This window comes from Eptatretus burgeri, chromosome 2 (assembly GCF_056783735.1).
Source record: "Eptatretus burgeri isolate ZD-2024b chromosome 2, Ebu_testis_v1, whole genome shotgun sequence".
Taxonomy (NCBI): domain Eukaryota; kingdom Metazoa; phylum Chordata; class Myxini; order Myxiniformes; family Myxinidae; genus Eptatretus; species Eptatretus burgeri.
Genome location: NC_140962.1, coordinates 46,506,626 through 46,514,125, shown reverse-complemented (window position 1 = coordinate 46,514,125; position 7,500 = coordinate 46,506,626). Strand labels below are relative to the sequence as shown.

The 7,500-nt window shown below is 48.1% G+C and overlaps 1 protein-coding gene across 12 annotated transcripts in view; it reads left to right on the top strand.

The window, feature by feature from the left end:
* The window catches only part of LOC147031969 (uncharacterized), a 500,872-nt gene that overhangs the window by 107,749 nt on the left and 385,623 nt on the right, over positions 1–7,500 (top strand). The gene's annotated exons all lie outside the window — the stretch shown is intronic.

Here is a 7,500-nt window from a genome sequence, read left to right as displayed (position 1 = left end):
ATAACTGTCATATAGATTTCTTTTCCAGTAAAAGGAAGAGTGATCATTGGCCGATCAAATTAAGCATGCAGCATTTGCCAAGCTTCTGTGTTATTTAATTTAAGAGCAAAGAACGAATCAATGTTGCAAACTGACATCACTGGTTATTCCCTTGTTTAATAATTGCCATGCAATTTTAACCCAGGATGTGCAGCAAATTCATGCTTGTTGGTTTTGAGCATACATTACATGACTTTGGTGATCACAAATTATTTTTTTCAACATTAAACGGTCATTGTTTTTTGTTTGATTGATGTTCAACGCCTTACTCAAGGGTATTTCGCTTATATGACGACGGATTCTCCATTTCTTACTCCGTACTACTTCATATGATGGAAAACCGGGAGGAAACCAAGGATAAACCACCCCCGCGATAGCTGAAGTCACCTCATGTGACTCCCTCATATACCGAAGCAGGTTGATTGGGCGGTGGGTACATCGAATGAGGATGGGTACTCAGACGCGCTAACCATTAAGCCACGGCGTGGGTCCCATAAAAGTCACAATAAAGGTTTGACCAGGCTTGAACCACGATATGCACCAACTACGAAGCCCAGGATATAACCAAATAGGCTATTGTAGTGCTCAGAGTTTATGCTGTGATAGTTTTACAACCTTTTATAACTTAGTTTCTCAACTCTGAATATTATGATGTAACAGTTAACATGAATGAAAGGGAGAAAACCAGGAGTAAAGGACTGACAACTCTGGGTTTCTAGTTGTTCAGCTTTGACAACACTTGTTTTTTAATTGCATGGCTAAACTTTATACCATATAAATTATGTGACACCCCTGGTTATTTTTTAAAGTAATATTGTGAGAGGAAACCATATGTTTCCAAATATTGGCAGGTGCAATAACCCTGAAATTTATAAAAAGTGACATCACCGGTTTTCCACTTGTGGTCTTCATATGTATACATATTTATGTAAACATATATATATATATATATGTATATGTGTATGGATGTATATATAGATATATATATATATATATATATGCATATATATATATATATATATATATATATATATATATATATATATATATATATATATATATATATATATATATATATATATATATATATATATATATATATATATTGTTACGTTTTCGCGCCCGCCGGCGTGCGGACGGCCACGTAACTCGAATCGCGGCACGTCGCCCACCGGACGGACAATCCAGTCGTGACCCTCTCGGTCTAACGCCGGGAACTAGTCACGGGTGGACCTTTCGGTCTCACCGCGATCGTGCCAATCGGCCCCCGCGTGGGATAGGGTTGCTCGCCAAATTCGACCTACCTAAGTACCCACACGGAGGGTAGACCGGGCGATCGCACCTCGCCGCAGGTCGACTTCGGACACGGGCCACTTTAAGCGACCCATTCCGTACTATCGGATAACCGAGCGGTGTTATTCGTCGGCCTCGACGGTTCGATTAATTATCGGGCGTTTCAGCCCACGACCAACCCTTTACGTGAAGTAAGATGGAGATTCAATAAGAGAAAAGACGAAGCGAAGCGGGAAAACAGTTCAACATAAGCACATTTATTCGCGATGAACGGAAAGCACACATATACAATTCCACCAAAAGCACATGTAAAAGGAGAAGAAACAATGCAGAGCCATCCGACTACCGAGCACACGGCAACACTTATACAATTTTACTTCACAGACGGCGCCGACAACACACACACTCAAAGCAAAGAAAAAGACCACCCTCAAGGATGAGGCGGGCCTGGGGCCGAGACCGGGTCGGGCCTACCCGTCTGATGATGAGGCGCGAAGTGGCGATGGTGCCCCAACTCCGCGGGCCTCGCGGACAGTGTCTGGTAGGGGGTGGGAAAAGGGGCCCCCTTTGTCGCACTATCTCAGCGCGGGGGGAAACAGGAGGGGGTTGCTGATGCTCGGGGGAAGGAGGATCTTTATTCTGTCTCGGGTCCCGCGACGAGCATCTCCACCTCGACCAGGTCGCGCCGTCGGCCTCCCGCCTTCAGCTCCCGGCACCGACGCGAGCACCCCCTCGTCCGTCATCGCCGCCGCCACCTCTCCACAGCTCCGCCGACAACTCGTTCCAACGCACAGCTCGTTCCAACGCGCAACTTCCTTCCAGCTCCACCGACGACTCTCTTGAACTCCGAACTCACCCTTTCTGACGAACGCAGCCGCTTTTATAAGCCCCGTGGCTTTGCTCTTTGACCCCCCTGCCTTCGACCTTTCACCTCTCTAACTGGCTCCTCATTGGACCGAGGAAAAGTGGGCGTGAACGCTTTTTGATCCATGAATTTGCATATAGCATCCTCACTCCAACGCCCTGGAGGCGGGGCCAAATCGCCCACGCTCTCCGATAGGACGGAACAAAAGTGGGCGTGAGTCGTTTTTGATCCGTTTTTCTGCGGGAAGTCTGTGGTTTTTGTACACGCTGTTCGGTGCGCGCCCTGCACGAGTCCAGTATTGGTGCCCACAAGCGGCGCAAGAACGTCAGTGCGATGGCGCACGGCTGCGAGGTGTGTGTGACGGTAAAGGTCGTGGCTGTTGTGGTGAAGCGGGCGTTGTGGTTGGTGGCTGTTGTGTGATGACTGTTGAGACGTGGTTGGTGGTGGTAGAAATGGCGGCTGGTCCAAAATAACGATAGTAAAAGAAAACGAAGGTTGTCCTGAAGAGTCGCAGCCCGGAAAGTGAATGACATGTATTCCCACTGAACGACAACGGGTTTGGGCCTAACTACACATATACTTACGGAGATATCTCAGGCACCTAAGGGACCTGAATGGTGGTGTGCGACTTGGCCAACCCCCAACAATATATATATATATATATATATATATATATATATATATATATATATATATATATATATATATATATATATATATATATAGTGCGTGTCTGTGTGAGTCTGTGTGAGTCTGTGTGTGTCTGTGTGTGTCTGTGTGTGTCTGTGTGTCTGTGACCGCTGTTTCTTGACAACCCTTGGTCCAATGTAATTGAAACTTGCCAGGAATATTGCTGGGGACCTGTGGATGTGCCTTTTCAAGGTTTGATATTAATCAAACAAGCAGTTCCCAAGTTACGGCCATTTATTTGCCAACCAATGACAGGACACGGTGCTATGACGTCACGAGTCGTCACAATTCTTTTTTCTTTTTTTTGATATGATGTCACAATTGACGCTGGGACTTGAGTATGTGCCTTTTCAAGGTTTGATATCGTTCTTCCTCATCCGTTTCAGCTATTTCCCAAGTGTTTCCCAAGTTATGGCCATTTATGATACGGTTGGTCCGATATAATTGAAACAATGCCCCAATCCAGTCGTCGTTTACGAGAGCGAAGGAACGAAGCTGCACGTCATGCACACACTATGGAATTGGACGAAGCACGAGCTGCTCGCTTGACACGCGACGCTACGCGCGTGACAAGGCGTCGTGCAGTTGAAATGAACGAAGTATGAGCTGCTCGATTGATACGCCACGCTACGTATGTGATAAGGCGCCGTGCAGCTGGATCGGACGAAGCACGAGATGCTCGCTTGACACGAGACACCACGCGCGTGACAAGGCGTCATGCAGCTGAAACGGATGAAGCACGAGCTGCTCGTTTGACACGCGACGCTACGCGCATGACAAGGCGTCGTGCAGCTGAAATGGATGAAGCATGAGCTGCTCGATTGACACGCGACGCTACGTGCGTGACAAGGCGTCGTGCAGCTGCAACGGACGAAGCAGGAGCTGCTCGCCTGACACGCGACGCCACGTGTGTGATTAGGCCTTGTGCAGCTGAAACGGATGAAGCATGAGCTGCTCGCTTGGCAGACAACACTGGACGCGAGGCAAGGCGTCGTGCAGAAGAAACAGACGAAGCACGACGTGCTCGCTTGACACGCGACGCACGTGCGTGACAAGGCGTTGTGCAGCCGAAATGGATGAAGCACGAGGTGCTCGCTTGGCAGACAACACTGGACGCGAGGCAAGGCGTCGTGCAGAAGAAACGGACGAAGCACGAGCTGCTCGCTTGGCAGACAACACTGAACGTGAGGCAAGGCATCATGCAGAAGAAATCCCTCACCAGTGAGAAGACCGGCAAGTAAGGGATGCCCTGCGCCATCAGGATGTACACCGTGCAAGACTAGAGCAGGCTCACCATGAGAATCGCAACCATGCTCGATACGATGATACCGATTTCTTCTGAGAGGACCGTCATGTTGAGTACAGGCACGCATTGAGCACGACCTCATTATTTCAATGCACTAAATGCTCACATTGTGATGCTTTTGTGTGGAACGAGGAGAGAAGAGGATTTTGCTGCAACCACGGCAAGGTCGACCTTAAGCATGATCCTACGAATCCAAAACCCAGTTCAATTCCATCACAACCTCCAGATGCTATTAAAAACCTTTTCCTTAACCAGGACTTTGTGAAGCATGCGAAACAGTACAACAACACACTGGCAATGGCAAGTATCGGTGTCCGAGAGAAGGTATGCCTGGCTTCAATCCTGGAGTGCGCATTCACGGTAAGGTTTACCATTACATTGGTGCACCTCTTGCCGATCTGGGTTGTACCCCACGCTTTGCTCAGATCTACTTTCACGATCCAGCCCATGAGCTGGAGTATCGTCGTGCCCACACTTCAAACAGTAGCTTGAATGAGCAGTTTTTGCTAAGTGCACAACAGGCCATTCATGAGTGCAACCCATACGTCCAGCAATTCAAATCAGCCATTGAGTATGTGGTTCATAATGATAGCGCCAAAGAACTGAAAATTGTGTTAACAGGTCGCATGCGGTGACGAGACCTTCATCATGGTACCGTCAACCTTCCCTAACCAGACAGCGATGTGGCTGTCATTGCTCCAGGGGCAATGACAACAGAGCAGTTTGGAAGGCTGGCAGTCGGTGTTCACCTCAGAGGAGGAGGTTTACAGACAATAGATGCCATGCATGCAGCGTAAGACACTCTATCATACATACTTCTGCTATCTTGCTGCTCCCAGGGGTATCACACTGAGTTGGCAGGGATAACACCAACATCTTTCTACAACTACCATCTCCAAGTACGTGATCCTACTCATCACTTCAATCTACCGCTTCATGGTGGAAAGTTGACAGCAGTACGTATGCGACATGATGGCAAAAATTGAGTCACACCGTCTCAATTGGATTCGCTGCAACCAGAAGTCAATTAAGGCAGAAAAGTATAAGATCATCGTTGATGCGTTGAACAGTGACGCTGAAGTGCTACCAGGATGCCTCACCATACTGCCGCCGTCAATTTATGGGTAACCACGTTGGTATGCCAAAGAGTTTCAGGATGCAATGGCTTTGGTCCGAGTCAAGAGAAAACCTGCCTTTCTCCTAACATTCACCTGCAACCCAAAGTGTCAGAAATTAAAGAATCGCTTTTTGAGGGACAGTCAGCCAATGAAAGACCTGATATCATCACCCGGGTGTTTCATATGAAGGGGGAAGCACTCCTCGGAGACCTCCTCAAGCATGACATCTTGGGGTATATGGATGCTTATGTGATGGTGAAGGAAACGCAAAAGCGTCACCTTCCCCAGATACACATGCTCCTGACCATGGTACCTTGCGACAAGCCCAGAACACCAGTAGATGTCGATCGCGTGGTCTCTGCTGAGATTCCATTACAAACGCACAAATCCTGAACTACACCGTATCGTGACATCACACATGATTCAAGGCCCATGTGGGGAATGGAACATATCGAGCACTTGCATGGCAGACCGCAAGTGCACAAAGGACTATCCCAAAGCCCTACGAGAAACGACAAGCTTCGATGATGAGTCCTATCCCCTGTACAGAAGACGGGCAGAAGCAGCACCTGGTGATTCCATCATGAAGACAATACAAGGCGGTGCTAACGTATTAGTAAACAATGCATGGGTTATGCCTTACAATCCATATATTGTCCTCAGGTACGATGCTCACATCAACCTTGAGATCGTATGTGCTGTCACCAGTGTGAAGTACCTGTACAAATACCTTGAAAAGGGCCCGGACCAGTGCCTGGTCAGACTAGAGCCACATGAGAGGATGCGAGAGGCATTACGACATGATGAAGTGACACGATATGAACTCGGGCGTTACATCACCGCATCTGAGGGATACTGGCACATATACGATTTCCCCATTCAAAGCAAGTACCCACCAGTTGAGATGATGGCACTCCATCTACAGGATGAGCAGGTGATGACGTTCAATGACGAAGGTGCCATACAGAACGTGGCGGAGTCAGGACCCCCTGCAACAACGCTCACCGCCTTTTTCGAAGCCATGAATCTCCATCCACACATGCGTTATGTTCTATATCCAGATGTGTTCCAACACTTCACCTACTTTAGGAAAAGGTTTCAATTGCAGAAGAGAAGGCTGAGTTTCCAGGATAACTGAAAGGCTGATACAGTTGGGCGGCTCCCCATCATTTCCGTCAACTCACATAATGCCGAGTTGTACTATCTCTGCATGCTACTGTACCACGTGCCTGGCCCCACATGCTTTTAGGATCTCCGTCATGTTGGTGGTAGGGTCATGGAGACCTATCTGGCAGCCTGCATTGCGTATGGCATTGTTGACAATGACCAGGAGGTGGATTCTGTGATGGAAGAGGCTGCAAATATTGCATTTGGCCCTGCAGTCCGTGAAGTATTTGCCAACATGCTCATATTCGTCGTCAGAGGCAACCACGTGCAGTTCTGGGAAAGGCACAAGTATGTGCTGTGTGAGGACTTCATGCGTGCAGCAGGTGTGATTGAGCCAAATGGACGCATTGTGAGTGAAGTGCTACTGGAGCTGAGGAACAAAATTGAGAGGCACGGCTTTTCGCTCAGTAAGAGCTTTGGCATTCCTGAGCCTGAACCAGTTAATATCCAGTCTCACATTCCCCGCGTTATTGAGCATGAAACAGGGCACAATATAGGAGAACTTGAGGCTCACATTGCTCAAACAGAATGAAAAAAAAATGACCGTTTTTACAGCCATTTTTCCCTGCTGTGCAGGGGTTTGGCTTTTTCTTGAGGCAATGTTTTTTTATGGCCGGATGCCCTTCCTGACGCCAACCCTGGTCGCCTCTTATGACACACAGGGATATGGTACACCTATTCTAACCGGGGCATACACCGGGACCAGTACACTGGCACTCATTTTGCCGACCTCGGAAGGATGACAGGCTAGTCAACCCCCTGGTGTTAATTCAGCAGCCAACGGGGCTTGAACTCAGGACCATGGGATCCCAAGCCGCCACCCTAACCACTAAGCCAACACCAGGCTTCAGCTACTATTGCTCAAACAGAGTGCCTTCTTAATGACGAGCAGCGCGTTGTTGTCGATAAAGTGATGACGAGTGTGGAACACGGACATGGCTGGATGATCGCAGTTGATGCAAGTGGTGGGACTGGGAAAACATTCATATTGTCTCATATACTCAACAAAGTGCGAGCAAAGG